Here is an 18,370-nt window from a genome sequence, read left to right as displayed (position 1 = left end):
CAGAGGATCAGCTTCAGCGACAGACTGTTGTTACTGTCCTGCTCCACTGACAGACTGAGGAGATTGATCCTCCCCCACACTATGCAACTCTGCAATTCCACCTTGTAAACGTTAATATTATACAAAGTTATTGTCTGTTTTACCTGCATTTTTATCACTCTTTAATTTAATATTGTTTTTTATCAGTATGCTGCTGCTGGAGTATGTGAATTTCCCCCTGGGATTAATAAAGTATCTATCTATCTATCTATCTATCTATCTATCTATCTATCTATCTATCTATCTATCTATCTATCTATTTGTAAGTAATTTCAGCCACTTTGCAGAAATCCATATTCACTTTGCCATTAAAGCAGCTTTTCAGTTGAATACTGTGCTAAAAAGGACAAATAAAATCAACTGTGTTTCAGTGTTGTGTTACAATAAATTGTGATATCTTCCAAGAGGATGAATACATTTAATAGGCACCATAGACAATGTAATTCCATTCACAGCATCCATCTGTATGCAGTGCCATTATTTGTGAGCCCCCTTAATGGAGTAGAAGGTAGCACCAGTCTATCTCAAATGCAAAGAGCTTGAGGACGCTCACATATGGCCAAACTAACACAATGTAAATTTACCAAATAAGTTAACATTATAGTTTCAAACTAGCAGAAGAATATGGTGACTTATGTAGGAATCACAAATTTTAACCTCATAGAGAACACACCATAATCATGAAAAAGACAGTGTCTTAGTGCTATGATGCAGAAATAATTTGTGCTACATATTGTTAAATTGACCAGGCAGTTATTATTGCCATTATCCTGAAGAAAGTATACTGTATATTCTATAAAAAACTTTCAGGTATGAATTCTTCAGATAACTGCCTAATAGAAGATGATCAAAACATGCTGATGGAATTAGTTTATGATAAAGGTGTCTCAAAACTATTTAACCGTTAAGTGTTTGATGTGCCATTTTAGACCAAAATGATTATGTTTATGATAAAAATTAGATTATGTTTAAGAACATTTGTTGATAAAAAAATGTAATACTTACGTTAACAGCACCCATTTCCTGCACAGCCTGTCAAAAATGATCACACCTCAGTATGTTTTAGTAACGAATTGACTGCATAATAAACCAAAGCCGTTCACAGTATTAAGGAAAAGAGCCTAAGTCTGAATCTTATTTGTGAATCTCCAACCAGAGGCGAATGCAACAAATGTTCAGCTTCCACAGCGTTAATAGAACAGTAAAGGCTATGAAAATGTTTATGTAATTATAAATTGTGTTCAAGAAACATTTGCCAAGATGATGTAAACTCGGGTCCCCAACGACCAGGGTGCTCACTCTGGGGCTCTTCCTCAAACCTCGCTACATTCCCGGCCTTATGCGACGAGCACACTCCCAGTCACTCAGGTTGCAGGTGCAACCCAATCCATCTGCCCCTGAGTGTCAGCTATACACTCTTCTCCAGGGGCTCTGCTCACAGGTGCCTGCCTTCACTCCCTCGAGCCTGCTCTTGCTCGCTTGCTCACAGCCACACCAATTCTTATTTTCTCCTGCCTTCTTCTCTCCTTACCCTCCATTCAATGTCTTTCCTTTTTTTTCCCTTTCACTCATGCTTCCCCTTTTAAAATGAGGACGTGGCACAACTGTGATGATTAGTGGCTCCCGGTACCAGTTACAGTCATGAAGGATCCCACACCTGTGCACTTAGTGTAGAACCGCCCGCTCCCACATCATGCCTGGGAACCACTTTCACCACGCCACCACATCCCCTCCTACCAAGACGCGAGTGCAGCAGTAATTTATGTAAAATGCCAAACAGCCACGGACCTCACTTTCCCACAGTACTGCATAAAATGTTACCACCTGAAAGGCAAAAGCTGAACTTAGTGTCAGGTAATGAGCTGGAACAAAGCCTTATTGAGGAAAAGGAGTACTGAGAAGGGGCAACAAAAAAAGATGCATAGAGCAATGAAAAGTAGTTTAGGAAACAAATGAGAAATGCAATTCTTACGATTGCTTCTCTGTAACTCCAGAAACATTTGGCACGTCATTTGATTTCCATGGGCTGACAAATGGTAAAACAGGAGTCTTCAGGAAAGTGGCACAATAGTACAGGCAAACAGAAATGAACACAGAACACAGAATGGGTGTTAGGAAGACTTGAAGAAGGTGGTGCTGCAGTCTGTGTATACAAAAGACATATCAAGTTGTACTGTATATCATACATTGTTTTTTTTTTACTGAGCAAAAAGTATTGCTACTTCTAGGCAAATACAGCATGAAAGGATAAAGTGCAACAGAAACACAACAGGGGCTTGCTTCAGAAAAAAACTGTGCCCAGTTACAAAGAGAGATCATTCTGATTCCAAACAGTGCACCAGAAACCAAGGTCTCTGTGGTATACATGCAGTGCCATGTGTGCATTTTTGAATTTATAAACATTATTTGCATAAATAGAATTGAATTCTTACATTTGTCTTGCATATTGAATATAAATGAATGATGTGGTTATTTTTGTCATCTTGATATCCATGACATCTGGCACAGGTTATGTGAGACAAAGCCATTTTATAAATATGGTGGTGATAGTTCTTCAGCTTATCCCTGGGTTGATACAAAAGCTGTGTTAGCGGTAGTTAGGTTTAAAAGAAGTTGGCCAAAGTATCCGATTTTGATCATCTGTTTGTGAACTCTTTGCTGTTGATCTTTGTCTTGTTGTTTTGGTTGCTCAATTTCATTCAGCCTAACTGTGTTTTTTGACCCTTGTGATTCTTGTCTTTCATGTTATCGTTTGGTTCTTTTACTGATAATAATCTTCAACACCTTGTGTATCAAAATGCATAATACACAATCTTTACGGAAAATATTATTCTACATAGTCAATTTTAATTATAATCGGGGACTGCTTCTACTTTAAGATTCCCGTTGCATTGTTAAAACAAAAATCCTCAAAAAAATTTTTTTTTCAAGTAGGTCTGTATATTTGAGCCAGAATTTAATGAGCTTTCTATTTCCCATAAATAACCAAATGTGACATTCTTCTTCAGATCTGATGGCCTTTCTTAATTTCCCATCATCCTAAAAGACTAGGTTTAAACCAGCTATGTAAGATGGTCATTCTTTGATTTTTTTGTATTCATTTAGCAGTCATTGATGATATCAGTTGTGTTTATAATTTCAAAATCATACATGAAAGTAAGTATCTAAAGAGCTAGAAGGTGCTGCAACCCAGCCGGGATACTTAGTGATCCTTATCCCACTCAGAGTCTAAGACTGAAGAGCCCCATTTAAAATGTTTTTTTTTTTTTTTAACAGGATAAAATAACAAATGAAAGACAATGTTTACACACTGGACCAGCATGTTTACTTACTAGATTATATTAATTAGTTCACATCAAGTTCTAAAATAAATTCTGAACAGATCCTTATATTTTTTCCAGTTTTATCTAGAACATTGTTTTACCCCTAGCTTAAAGAAGGTGGATTGAGATTCTTACAACCAATATATTTAAAACATAGTGCTGACTCACAGAATACTGCAATAGCAATGGTCTGTCCAACACAGCTACTTCTTAATTTATCAGCCAGCAAGTGCTGCTCCTCTGACCACTTCTGCTTGCACCTAAAATGTTTACAGTTAATTGTCACCATATGTGCCATATAGAAAACAAAATCAGTAGAAAAACAAAAAGTGCACATCAATCTATTATCCTGAATGAGAAAATTAAGATGTTTCAAGAATGTTATGTGGTAAACAAGAGCAATAACATTCCATTGCGCAATTATTCCACTTACCCAAGTAATGTGTGCCAAATGAATGGGAAATATTGAAGTGTTTTACAGACAAGGTAAATACTTGGCCAGTAATACAAGCTACTATATAGAAAAAATATATATTTCTAAGAAAGTTTTTGTCTAATTTCTGTCTAATTGTGAGGTTTACTTATTATTCAGTTATACTTTTCCCAGCTAAATGGTTTGAGTGGAAAACATTTTTATTTGTTACACATGGAGTACAGATACTACGCAAATGACCCAAACTACCACACAGAAATACATATACTTTTAGGACTTTTAAGCTATTGTTATTATTTTTCCAGTTAACGCTTCTAGAAAAAAGTTATTATCTGGTCATTTAATAAAAGTAAGCTGTATTGGTTTGTGTGGTTTGCCCATTTCTCCCTTGATTTCTACCATAACCTTGAATGGGATTAACCTTATTTGAGAATGTTATTTACACCTCTGGACTTGTTTCAAGCCATTTGTTATGGAAATGTCACGTGTTGAATAATTAGTTGTTTATACCATAAAACATTTCACATTTGAAATATGTTGCAATATAATCACAATGTGAAAGTTTTTTCATATGGTAGTCCCCTGTGGTAACTGTGGTCATGCACATTAATAGCTATTATGTATTAATCAAATTATAAATAAATGTGTTAGTTTGCATTAGGTTAATGACAAGTAATTTATAAGCAATCTGTTCTAAAGCACATCAATATCAAATACTTTGCAGGTAAAGCAAATGTACAAGGTAAGAGATTTCTTTAAATTCTCTTTCAGAATGATATGGTAACTGAAACAAAAGATGCTTTATTTGTTATTCTGTTAAAAGCAGTTACTAAAGGACATTCATTTGCATTTGTGCATCCTCTAAATAGCAGTTTAGTGTGTACCCACCACAGCTATCAAAGTGCCTGACACTAGCACCCATAATCGTTGTCATTTTTTTTATTAAGTTACCAATAATAAACATACTGGTACGCTCAGCAGATTTACGTATATAGGACTGAAGAACATACAATATTCATTGAATTAATAGAACTATTGACTGTATTTTTATGATCTGGTAATGCTGAATTACGATCAGACAGAACTTTAATTTTATGGTTTATGTTAATATTAGTGGCATTATATAGATCTCTCAAGACATACAGTTCTCCTGAATTGACAAAATAGAATCTTCAGTGTCCTCTGCTATTTACTAAATTCCTTTTTCGCTTCTTATGCGTAATTAAATGCTCTGAAAAAAATTAAATAATGTCTCTGAAATGAGTACTGATGGATGGAAGCATTTTCTATCCACCAGTATCATTATTTACCTCCAAATATGAAATTAAACAGCCTTAGGACAAATTAGAGTTCTGTGATTTATATAATATGACAATATTTAGAAAGTACTCATTTTATATCAATGTTCCATCTTTTACTGCTAATTAATTAGTAATTAGCAATTATTTTTATTATGAATGTTTATTGTATTTATATTAGCATATCTTACTTTTTTATTAAAATGTTTTTACCTCTATGGGTCAATTTCTGTTAAGGTAAAAAGGTTTCTGTTTAAGATACTAAAAGAAATACAAAAATAATACTCAGTTACTATCCATGTGCTTGTATTGGTAAGGGATGGTGTGACAACATACTGTACATTAAGAGTAGGCCTAACTATTCTCATATTTACTCTGTCTGTGTTTAACCCTGGTTCTTCTGCCACTGGGCCATCCTATGTACATCATAATACGTGTTCAGAACACTTTCATTAAATTCTTTTAGTCGGGAATGGATCATAAGCAGTTGTAGTCCTCTCATGCTGTTGAACTTTACACCCCATCTTAAAAGCTAAACTGAGTCAGCCTGTATAGAAATCACATTTTAGCTACTGATACCTGTGGTCTTATTATTTTAGACTTCTTCTTCTTTTTCTTTCAGCTGCTCCCATTAGGGATTGCCACAACGGATCATCTGTTTCCATATCTTCTACATCTTGCTCTGTCACACCCATCACCTGCATGTCCTCTCTCATCACATCCATAAACCATCTTTTAGGCCTTCTTCTTTTCCTCTTGCCTGGCAGCTCTATTGTTAACAACCTTTTCCCAATATACCCAGTATATCTTCTCTGCACATGTCCTCTCTGACTTTGTCTCCAAACCGTCCAACCTGAGCTGACCCTCTAATGTACTCGTTCCTAAACCTATCCTTCTTCGTCACACCCAATGTAAATCTTAGCATCTTTAACTCAGCTTAGTCAACTTAGCTCAGTCTCCTGTCTCCAACCCATATAACATAGCTGGTCTCACTACTGTTCTATAGACCTTCTCTTTCACTCTTGCTGATACCCATCTGTCATAAATTACTCCTGACACTCTTCTCCACCCATTCCACCGTGCCTGCACTGTCTTTTTTTTACCTCTCTTCCATAATCCCCGCTACTCTGTACTGTTGATCCCAGGTATTTAAACTCATCCACCTTTACCAGTTCTACTCCTTGCATCCTCACCACTCCTCTGACCTCTGTCTCATTCTCACACATATTCTGTCTTGTTCTTGTTGTACTGACCTTCATTCCTCTCCTATGTAGAGCATATCTCCACCTCTCCAGTGGATTTAGTAGAGTTTAGAATTTTACACTACTGTGAAAAACACGTGAAAATACTTGAGGATGGGAATATAGACTTGCCACCAATCAAATGCTTAATCAGAGGATTAAACTCCTGCTTTCTCAATACAGTCAAGTGAAGCTCATGCAAAGCTCTGGCTGTTGCACCATTTTGTTGTTCAGTTTTATGAATAACTCAGTCCTCACATTTGAACAAAACACCAGGCCATTTGAACTGCTTCCCTTTGGACAGCTGCTTTCCACTAACCTGCAGAAAGTAAGCTTATCTTTACCAGAATGGTACTATTATCTAACATGCTTAGTCCATCCAGACAACATCAAACTTGCCAAAAAATGCTGATGTGCATGCTGTTGATAACAATCTGAAGTGGCCACAAAAGCAATATTATTCACAAACAGAAGAAATTCAGCCCTCAGTCCTCCAGACTAGAGAATCTCCATGCTGTTGCTATGTCTTCTGCCTTGTAAAGTACTGTACATTCTGAACACTCATTTAAGTGAGATACTGATCTATCAACTGGCCTCTGCAAGAGCTTTTGTTAATATATGAGAGTCTTACGTTCCTGTTGGCATGTGCTTTAAAAACTTAGAATAGACTTAATGACCAAATATTTTGTGGTAGGTGCTATAACAATGTGTGGTTATGGGGCCTAAGCTACAGACACTTCTAGCTCTTGTTTACATAAAATGAGCTGCCTTTGCATAGTTGCATTACATAAAATCCACTCAAAATGGACATGCAGTAGAAAACTGCTAAGTGTTCATTTTGTCTCCTTTCTTGTTCATGACTTACACAAAGGATGTTGTACTTACCATCATGTTTCAAATCACCATAACAATTTTAATAGTTTAATAGCACTGTAACTATATTTGTCACATTCTGTTAGCCTAAAGGTTATTTGAATATCCCACTAGAAGGCTATGAAACCTAACACTAGGTTTGTACAATATTTAATGGATACATTGTTAATTATTTGTAAAGGAATCATTGATGTAACCTGATTTCTTTGTAGGATTTTGCAGTAATTCATCAAAATCTCAGCCTTACTGCTGTTCTTATATGGCTGTTTTCATATGTGATCCTGAATATTTCTATATTAAAAATCATTTTTTTATTGGTATTATGTAATATTCAAATTTTCTGAGATACTACATTTTGAGTTTTAATTACCTGTAGGCCATAATCAGCAAAATGAAAAGAAATAAATGCTTGAAATGTATCACTTTATGTGTAATGAACCTATATAATACATGAATTTCACTTTTTGAATTGAATTACTGAAATAAATTAACTTTTCAATGATATTTTAATTTATTGAGATGTACCTGTAGGCCTATATGTTTTATGATTTCTACCTTCTGTTATTTTCATTGGAATCCAGTGGCACTCCCTAGGATTAAACAGAGTAGAATATGTCAAGGTTATAATGATCCATATACACTTAATGGAGCTATACAACATGAATTAAGGGATAGGGTTATAAAGATGCCATGAAAGTCACATTTCTGCATGTACATTTATGTGTATTGTATATTCAAAAGCAAATGGAATTGCATCTCAACATGGATGTGAGGTCTTAACTGGCTGGAAGGCCATAATGGAATTATAGCAGGGAAGGTGCTGCAACCAAGCCGGGATGGTTAGCGATCCTTATCCCAGTCAGGGTATCATAATAATGGATGTACTGGGGAAGCATGGCTGGCAGAGAAAGTGTTCCTCCAGCCTGGTCGCAGTTAAGACTCCCACAGGTTTGCATGGGAGCTGGAGTGTAGAAGAACAGCCCTGTTGGGGTTCTTGGGTGCCACAAGAGCGCTCTGCCCTGGGTCTGCCTTGGTTTCCATATGACCCAAAAGTTCTCCAAATGGTTGGAAGCATTCCTAGTTCTGGTTTAAAGGAAGTCCACAGCATCTCCTCGGGGGTCAGGAGTCAGCAGGCAAAACTCACCTTGGGATTTGAAAGAATTTTCTTGCTGTTATCATGGTATTTTGGTTGTGGTTCTCACTGGAATATGTGAGAAGAAAAAAAAAAAGACCATGAGGCGTATGGGCTGATATTGTGTCTATGGTGTGTGGCTCAATGGCATCCCCTGTGTGGTTACATCCTGTTGCCTTAAATTTAAGTGGAAAAATAAGAGTGCATTACATTTAGAATTTCTTGTTAATTGCTTATATGCCAGTTTATGTGAAGTTAAATGATTAAATATCACTTGCTCCTGCATAACATAAGCTAATACTGTTAATAATGTGGATTATGTATATAGTAAGGACACTCAAATTCATTTTGTTTCACTGAGAGCAAGTGTGAAGAATCCTGTTTTCTCTGAAACATATGGATTTTAAGCAACTAAACTAACCACTGCTATACTAACTCTTAAAACTCAACTGCGTTGTTTTGGCTCACCTGGCAGGACTGAAAAATGACACAAAAATTAAAAACAACTGAAAAATCATTGATTTCTTCATTGCTATAATTAAAGTATAGTGTTTTGCTGTTAAAATGTCATATTGCATACTCTGATACCACATTTCAATGATTCTTTTTTCTCTCAAAGCAACACCTGAACTCCTCCCAAAGGCGTTCTTGAACATCCTGATTGAAATGCGTACAATTTGATGGATAAACTATTATCTACTAAATGACAATGGTGTTTCAACTTTAAAATGAAACTTTAATCCACTTTTTATATTTCAGCATTAATCTTTTTTTTTTTTAAAGATGTTTTTGAATCTTGCAAATATTGGTGTTGTAATTTGCATACACAGTGTAATTTCTTTTTTACCAACTATATATGACTCTGCCCTTCAAAATAATACAATGCTATTGGTCTTCAAAAGTATTTTTTTACAGCTTCAAAACAGTAAAACTAGACACATTACTTGCAGATATTTCATGTAGTATTTTTTTTTCTGAGTGTTCCTGACACATTCACGGACACTAGTATAGCATTTGGAGGCATATTTCAACATGTATGGAAATAAGAATATCATTCAACGTGCATTTTTTGTGTAAACATTATTACATTTTGTGAATCATTTTGCTGCAGCATATGCCTGACACATAACCATATTCTTCATGTGTAAAAATTCTGAAAGAGAAATGTCTGACCTTTATTTTAAGGGGTGGAACATGAATTTTGAGTTGATGATGACAAAGTTATAGCCAGTTAAATCAAAGTAGCAGAAAACAGACAAAAATGAGTTTAAATGGTTAAAATGATTTTAAATTGTTTTAAGGGAAACCTAAACTAAGTCAAGCAGAAAAATGAAAGTTTGCATGTATTCATTAATGTAAAAAAAGAAAAACACATAACAGGTAAATTAGGAAAATCAAACAGGTTTTGTTTTACAAGTCCCCTTGCTTAGTCAGCAGCAGAATAAATGTGCTAAATATACCTTCATTTTTTTTTGAGAAAACTTTAGTATAATAAATGTTCTACATTTCAACTTGAACTATTGACCAGTTATAATCAGACATGCTGTACTGATACAAATGATGTATTTTCAAAGATCACCAACTTTGTTTATTCATGCAGTACAACTATCCGTCAGTTTTCCGAATTAAGGTGTAAAATACTAGCAATACTGGAAACAAAGTAAGATTGAACTGTCAATGGGATGTTAAGCACATCTAAGGACACACTCACTCACATATCCACCTTCACTCTCACTGTTTTTAAAAATGTCACATTCACATCACAGCATATTTGATGTAAAGGGAGATTTACTTGCAAGAGGCCCCGGATATTCTGTTGTAACTCCAGTTAGGATGAAGCAATCTGAACCAAAAAAACGCTATATACCTTGACATATGTGCAATCGATGGCATTACATGCGATGCTGGAAGTGGTTTCTGTTTTGTGCCAGACACATTTCGAAGTGGCGCTCCATGTCCCTGAACATATCGGCAAGAGTCTCAGGAGTGAAAAGCAGCAAATTCACATTGAATGTTTCCTTCAAATCTTCCACAGTGCATGGCTTGTTCAGATAGACTTGTTCTCAATCCTACTTTTTGTAAAAATTGATTGATTTGTATGGAATGATTGCAATAAAATTAATAAAATTACAAAAAAAGATAGACTATTCCTTTGAGCATACCCCAAAGGAAGAGGTCTGGTGATGTCAAATCTGGAGACCGTGGTGGCCAAAGCCCCTTTGAAATTACCCTGTTGCTGAAGAAGGACTCTGCCTTGCTCCTTGGCGATGTGGGACACGTTGCTCCATCTTGCTGGAAGTAACATTCCGTTAACTCACGATCATCCAGTTAATTCTGACATCACTTAAATGAATTGGTTACCCATTAGGTTCACACCATGAAGACAATATAATACAATACTATACAATTTATTTTTGTATAGCCCAAAATCACACAAGAAGTGCCGCAATGGCCTTTAACAGGCCCTGACTTGACTTTGACAGCCTCCAGCCTTGACTCTATAAGAAGACAAAGAAAAAAAAACCCAAAAAAACCCTAGTATGGAAAAAAGATGGAAGAAACCTTGGGAAAGGCAGTTCAAAGGGAGACTCCTTTCCAGGTACGTTGGGCATGCAATGAGTGTCAAAAAGAAGGGGGTCAATACAATACAATACACAGAACAAAACATAAGTAATCCTCAATACAGTATAATAGTAAAATAAAAATATTATAAGTACAGAGCATAATTTAACAGTAGATGATATCAAATAATATGATTTGGATTTGTTTCGGGTCCACAGCTGAGACAGCGCTGGGCCGGCCAATCTGATGAAAGGACCCCTCTACCTGATGATTCCTGTGATCCTCCATCACAGATGACTTTTCCTTTGGCAAACAAAACGACTTAGCAGGTGGGCAGTGGCACCAGGTGCCACACTTGAGTACCAAGAAGAGAAACAGAATCATATTACTTATGCTCTAGTGCTAAAGACCAACAACAGAGATGCAGTCTGTACAGTATCTCAGCAGCTCTAGTCAGGATATGCTAAACTGAAGTAGTGAGTCTTCAGCCGGGATCTGAAAGCTGTGACTGAAGGGGCATCTCTTATAGTAGCAGGCAGACCGTTCCACAGTTTCCATTGTTATTTTATTAATCCTTAGAATCATAATCAAATGCACTGCTCAATACTGTACACCACCATCATGATAAGATGTCGAGTGACTGAGTGAAGGGGTATGGGCGGTATGCACCCAGAAGTTACAAGAAGAAGTTAAACGTCGTTATGGCTGTCCGGTGCTTACCTCATCACTCTGATGCAGTGATGTGCCGGCTTGTTCGAAGCTCCATATATTGAGGAGCACATTGCATGTTGTTTCGTTCAGATTGCTTCGCCCTAGCGAGAGTTATTACAGAATATTTTGGGCCTCTTTCGAGTGAATCTCCCTGTAGTATCCTGTAAGTAGGTTTTTTATTTTCTTTTCTTATGAAAGTGAGCCCTTTTTGGTGTCTACTTTAAAGTTGTTTTGCAAGTGTGACAGAAAAGAAATTACTTATTTTGTTGGTTCAGCTGTATAATTATCGTGCTTAAATTGGTGGTTGAAAGCCTTTTTGAGATTAACAAAATAGTTTTAGTGGTCAAAAGAGTTTTATAGCCATGCTTGGAAATGTGAAACCAAAACACTGATATTAAAACAAAATAAAGAAGCCAACCACAATCTTAATGAAATTTCAAAATCCCAAAAAATATTAGCAAACACTTTATTTTTACAACTCCCTCTTCAGCAACCACGTAGCATCGTAATGACTAGTCAACAACAACATTTATTTATATAGCACATTTTCATACTGTCACACACATGCGCAATGGAGGCAGCTAAAGGGCTTGAGTAAGGACAGTTCTGAGACATACCAGGATGTGGCAGAGTGCACTGACTCTTTTTCTCCCTTGCCTGCAGACCATTCACGGGCGATTCCACCTGGCTCTCTTGATGTCACTTACGGGACCGAGCCTATGGAAGGAGACCTTGCCGGCTCTGGCCCCTGTGATGTCACATCCAGGCTCAATCCAATGGCTGAAGACCTTCATGAGCCGGACCCCTATGATCTCACTTCCTATCTTCCCCTTTAAAAGCCTGAACCTTTTCCCTATTCCCTCAGTTCTGTAGTGGGCTCGGTTTTGAGCACAGCAGTGCTATCATTTAAAAGACGATCTGCAGCCAGGATACCAAATTATACGGGTGGCTGCCCCAAACCTTGCTAAGTCTCATTGTGAGTTTTGTGACAACACAAATAACATAGCTCAAAGTGCTTTACATGATGAAGAAAGAGAAAAAAGACAAAGTAAGAATTAAAATCAAAGAAAACTAATTAACATAGAATAAAAGTAAGGTCCGATGGCCAGGGAGGACAGAAAAAACAAAGAAAACTCCAGACGGCTGGAGAAAAAATAAAATCTGCAGGGGTTCCAGGCCATTAGACCACCAGCCCCATCTGGGCCTTCTACGTAACATAAACGAACAGTCCTCATTGTATTCAGGGTTCTCATGGAAGAACTTGATGGTGACGGTCACATGGACTAATCCATCAATGTAGGGACATCATGATGCTTTGATTAGGTGGTGGGGGCGCAGGTCGCCACCACAGAAAACCGGAAAAAGAACAGAAAAGAGAGTAGGGGTTAGTACGGATTTTGGAACCACCATGAATAGTAATGACAATTAATTGAATATGCAGAGCATTAGGATTAAATTAAAATGAAGTTATGAGAAGGCCATGTTAAAGTAATGTGTTTTTAGCAGTGTTTTAAAGTGCTCTACCGTATCAGCCTAGCCAATTCCTATTGGCAGGCTATTCCAGATTTTAGGGGCATAACAGCAGAAGGCCGCCTCACCGTTTCTTTTAAGTTTTGCTCTTGGAATTCTAAGCAGACACTCATTTGAGGATCTAAGGTTACGATTTGGAATATATGGTGTCAGACATTCTGATATATAAGATGGAGCGAAATTATTTAAGGCTTTGTAAACCATAAGCAGTATTTTAAAGTCAATTCTGAATGACACAGGCAACCAGTGTAGTGACATCAAAACTGGAGAAATGTGCTCGGATTTTCTTTTCCTAGTTAGGATTCTAGCAGCTGCATTCTGCACTAGTTGCAATCGATTTATGTCAGACAAAATGGTGACTCCCATTAAATCCACAGACACAAAATGTTGGTGCAAATGGTAAGAAAATGCACTAAATGGTGAATCAATGATGTCACAAAAATAACAGAAATGTTAATCTCAAAAATAACAATCACTATAGTACAAAAACAAATCAGGAAAATGAAGCAATAATAATTTTAAACTGTAATGATATATAACTGTAAAGTACTGTTTTTACATCCACTGATGTTATGGGAATCTCACTGAAAGCACCAACTACTGCACCACAATGATGCCCTTGTATTCTGACATTAGAAACTCGTGAAGCTGGGTTTTATTTCATCAGCAGACAGGACAGGATTAGACTGTTAACACCTCTATATAAGTAGTGAGTAAAACACAATAGAGGAAAGTACTATCATTCCTACAGTAAACACCAACAGCTTACTTAATCTTATAAATCTAAATGAAATTTATTACATGAATGGGCAAAGGTTGTAAATGATTCTTCTGAGAATAAAAGATTGGATTGGCTATGATCATAGTGGTGGAAATATGCATGTAACAAGCCAACCCACATTGTGTTTCTAGTGTCTCTGATCAATTTATTTCTGTCTTCTTGTCTCCATTTAATTATTTTATATATAACAATAAATGAAACCTTATTGTGTACCTTCAGTTTAAACAAGCATGTTGATTTCTGAAGCTAATATACAATATATTCTTAGCATGTATACATATACTATATACTTACGTCACTGTCCTGTCCTTTTAATTCAACCTAAACACTACTTGTTTTCAAATACTGAAAGAGTGTTTATCTGCATGAAAATGGCAAACACACCATTAGCTCCATAATGATGCTCTTAAAATGCATAATATATAAATGAGAACAACTCATTCATATGTAAATCAGGTAAATGATGCTTACTTTATTTAAGAACCATTAAGCTGTAGCCCCACACATATCATTAGAGATCTTAATAGCTAAAAATAATATGAGCATTTATATAGCATCTTTCATCTAACAAGTTCGGAGAGCTTTTGTAACACAAGACTGTGAATTACAGATTATGCTGTCATTACAATGAGATGCTAGCTTTCTTAGCTGTCCCATCTTGAAGGACAAAACACAGAGGTCATACACTCTACAAGAGATTGCATTGTATTTTGCTGCCAAGCCTTCCTTTCTTTCACTGATGATTTGTTAGCTTCATTCACTACTAGAATTTCCTACTAGGGACTTCAGGTAGTCGACTGCTTGAGACGCCTTAGCTACATGTTTTCTTAATCTTTTCTGGCAGATGAATGGCAGACAGAATGGTAGGGAAAGACACACAAGCTGCTTCATAAGGTAAATCTATTACAGTTCACAAATAGCAGATCCATCATTTCTGGTCTGAATAGTACCTGATAAGTGTGAGTTTGTCTTGCTTTGGGTGAATTACTATAGATGATATGTTGCTTAATTACCTTTTTATTTGACTGATAATCAGACATGCTCTTGTCAATAGGTTCATGAAGTTATGAAAGGCTTAGGATCCCTGTTTCTTACACAACTTATAGTAGTAATACAAATAATCCAGAATGTAAATTATGATCCCAATTTTTAAGTCTGCATAAAAGTCATAGGATTAAAATATATTAGAAGGTGGTGCTTTGCTATTGGTCTCCCATACGTTGGATCAATTAGTTGACGTACTGCATGTAAATCAACAGCTGAAGGTTTTTCATTTTAGCCGACAGTAACTTACTATTGATAGAGCAGCTACTGAAGCTGCACCTAATGCACTTTAATAAGTGTGACAGTTATTTGAATTAACTGTTATTAAATCATTCCCATTGTTTTTCTCCTCCTTTTCTTTTTGGTGTGTGGTAGCACTTAGTATAGCTCGGTAGATGTGTCATCACTGTTGGCCAATCGTAGTTTTTTGCTGGAATTGTTGCCTTGAGTATGATGTTGTGCAGTGTATGTACTGGGTCTGGGCAGCTGGCTGTCTTAGAACAATTTAAATATGTGGTTTGAGTTTGACACTTTAAAAAAGGTTATTTGCACTGAAAATGTACTGTAGATATATGCATATTTCTGTATGCAGTATAAAAAACATATTAGAACTGACTACATACTGTAGATGTATGTACTATATGTTTCTGTATGTATATATTGCATGGTGTTTTGCATTAAACATTATGTGACGGGTGTCTGTCGACATTTATAGATAATGTGACCTTGACACAGTTAAAATATCCAAATAAGTCACCCAGTTTTATTAAGAAACTTGGAACTCTTGAGATTTACAGATAATAGCACACAGGTTTCTTTAAATTGGACGGTGAGTAAGCACACAATGAAAGACACAGCAGCAAGGTTCCGGAGAACCAACAATAACTTGTATTATGTCAGACAATATAAAATACACCAAAAAAAAGCAGACAAGAAATCAAAAATATCAGGAGTGAAAACCTTTTAAAAAAATACACCATCCATACTCTAGAAGTCCATTACAAACATAACAGTGGATGATACAGCCTTTAGTGGGGCAAAGTCTAGTTTGCCACTGTGTACCACTGGAAGCTTATTTTCAAACAGGTTTTGCTAAATTGTCGAAACCCTGACAGCGTCTCCTCCTCGTGGAGTGGGCATTATTTTTTCACTGTTATTTTCATTATTTTTTTTGTGTTGCTATAATAACCTAAGCACACCTTGCTTCTTATTCTCCAGCTTTACTCTCTCCTTTTGTGAGCCTTCCTTCTTTTGTTGGACCCACAACCAGTGTCTCTTTGGTGGAACTGCCTCTTCCTCCCTGAAGGTAAGTGTTGCTGTCCGTGTGCTTCACGTCTTTCCAACCACATACCCTAGTCTTCCTGCGAGCTCCTGTGCTCTGTGCGAGTGACGATCCCTCACTACATCACCCACTGCCCAGAAGCATGTATCTGCTTTAGTCCCTGTCTAGATAAAAATTATGATTTATTAAACAATGGTACAGTACATACCAATTTGCTTTGATCAACATTTGTGTAAACATATTTTCATTGTTTAAACAACAGAATCAGGTAAATATCTACGTCCTTTAGACAACCAGTAATAACCTGTAACAGAATCAGAGTAGGCAAATATCTATGTCTTGTAGACAGCCAGCAACAAAAACATGTAAACAAATTACTCAGGAAATTTGTCTTTTCACTTATCAGCCCATTCCCAACAAAGGGTGTCTATTGCCCTTTCATCTACTGGCTTTTATCCATCCATCCATTATCCAACCCGCTATATTCTAACACAGGGTCATGGGGGTCTGCTGGAGCCAATCCCAACCAGCACAGGGTGCAAGGCAGGAACAAATCCCAGGCAGGGTGCCAGCCAACCACAATACTGGCTTTTACATTTAACAAATACATGTTTCTTTGCCTAAGAAAAAAAAGAAAACAACCTAGTGTGCAAAAATGGATCCCTCTGACACCAAAATGTTCCCCTCTGACAAATATGTTTTTTTTTTTTTTTTGCGTGTTATTTTAGGAATAAACTTAATTGAACTGTATTTGTAATTAGTGTATAGTCTGCTCAGTTGATAAGTGGAATTGTGCATTATAATCATAAATTAAATTCTTTTATTACTGTTTTACTTTCATGTTCTTACTCTACTCTACTCTACTGAACAAATACACCAAAGGTATGCCTCACTGCTTTCCCTGAGTTTTTTTTGAAAAATTGACTAATGTTTTCAGCTTTTCATTCATTTGGGACATTTCAGTGAAACATCTGTCCACCACAGTTATCCAGTTTAAGAGACTGTGCTTCTTTTTTATTAGTAAACTAACATGTTGCAGATATTGATTAAATATTTTTAGTCAGTCATGAAAGGTCAATAGTTTTTTTTTCTTTCTCTGGAAAAAAGTAAATGTTTGAAGTCATGAGTGATACAAATTTCTGTAAAGAAACTTAAATGACTTATATTCTTTTGGAGTAACTTCTGTTATACTGCTGCTTATCAGGAGAAGCAAATATACTAAATGCGAAATACACTGTAAATTTTCAGTACAGAAAACTGCAAAAACAAGAAATACTGGTGCATACTAAAATTTTGCTTGAATTAGGCATATGAAAGCAATATTATTCAGACTTTTCAATACTGATTGGTGCTGAGGGACAAATTAATCACATCCCAGACAATGGCCCATACTTCTGAAGGGTATCAAAAGTAGCTATTTTAGAATTATTTAATATTAAATAAAATAGTCTGGCAGGTGAATCTGATCATCTTGAGTTTTTCCTCCAGTTCCATATTGAAAATGTTGGTAATGATTACACCTATGGTCCAAGCCATACCCAAAACAACTGTGAATAAGAGCACATACACTCAAGTAGTAGGTACCTTTGGAAACAATCCACAGGCTTGATCCTGATTTGAAAAAAACAAGCACAGTCCATAATACTTCATTGAAGCCCATGACTGGGTAGAAGCTGAGAAAATTTGCACATGAAAGTAACTACTTAATATGAAAAAAAGGTTTATTGTGCCCATGCTACTGCACTCTAGTGTGTCCCTTTAAGAACTACATTAATTTTCCTACATTGATCCCATTTCAAAACCCTTCATACTTTTATCGCTAACCAAATTCAGATCTTCCCCAGATCTGAAATCTTATTTTAGAGTGAAAAATGAGCTGTCTATCTGAAATAATTTCTTTATTTCAAGAAGAGATGTCATTGTCATTCTTTAACCACTCTGAGGTTTTGTCTTGTTAATGGCAAAAGAGGGGCATCTTGGCATTGTCAAGGTGAAGCAGAAATGCTGTTCTTGAATATGGTGTCCTGGTATTAATCGCAACACTGATGCCCTTATCCATGGCTGTGAAGCCTGGCTTTTGAGTGGCAAGACATGCTTGCAAGTCCTGCCTCCTCTTCATCC

General features: G+C 36.4%; 1 long non-coding RNA gene across 1 annotated transcript in view; it reads left to right on the top strand.

Annotated features, from left to right (window-relative positions):
* The window catches only part of LOC120532195, a 64,546-nt gene that overhangs the window by 30,928 nt on the left and 15,248 nt on the right, over window positions 1-18,370 (top strand). The window contains exon 2 of the long non-coding RNA XR_005634248.1: window positions 16,186-16,273. This is a non-coding gene — a long non-coding RNA (uncharacterized LOC120532195). The remainder of the gene's footprint in view (window positions 1-16,185; window positions 16,274-18,370) is intronic.

This window comes from Polypterus senegalus, chromosome 7, assembly GCF_016835505.1.
Source record: "Polypterus senegalus isolate Bchr_013 chromosome 7, ASM1683550v1, whole genome shotgun sequence".
In the NCBI taxonomy this organism is placed as follows: Eukaryota; Metazoa; Chordata; class Cladistia; order Polypteriformes; family Polypteridae; genus Polypterus; species Polypterus senegalus.
The sequence above is the reverse complement of the archived record's forward strand: the minus strand, read 5'-3'. Positions and strand labels throughout refer to the sequence as shown.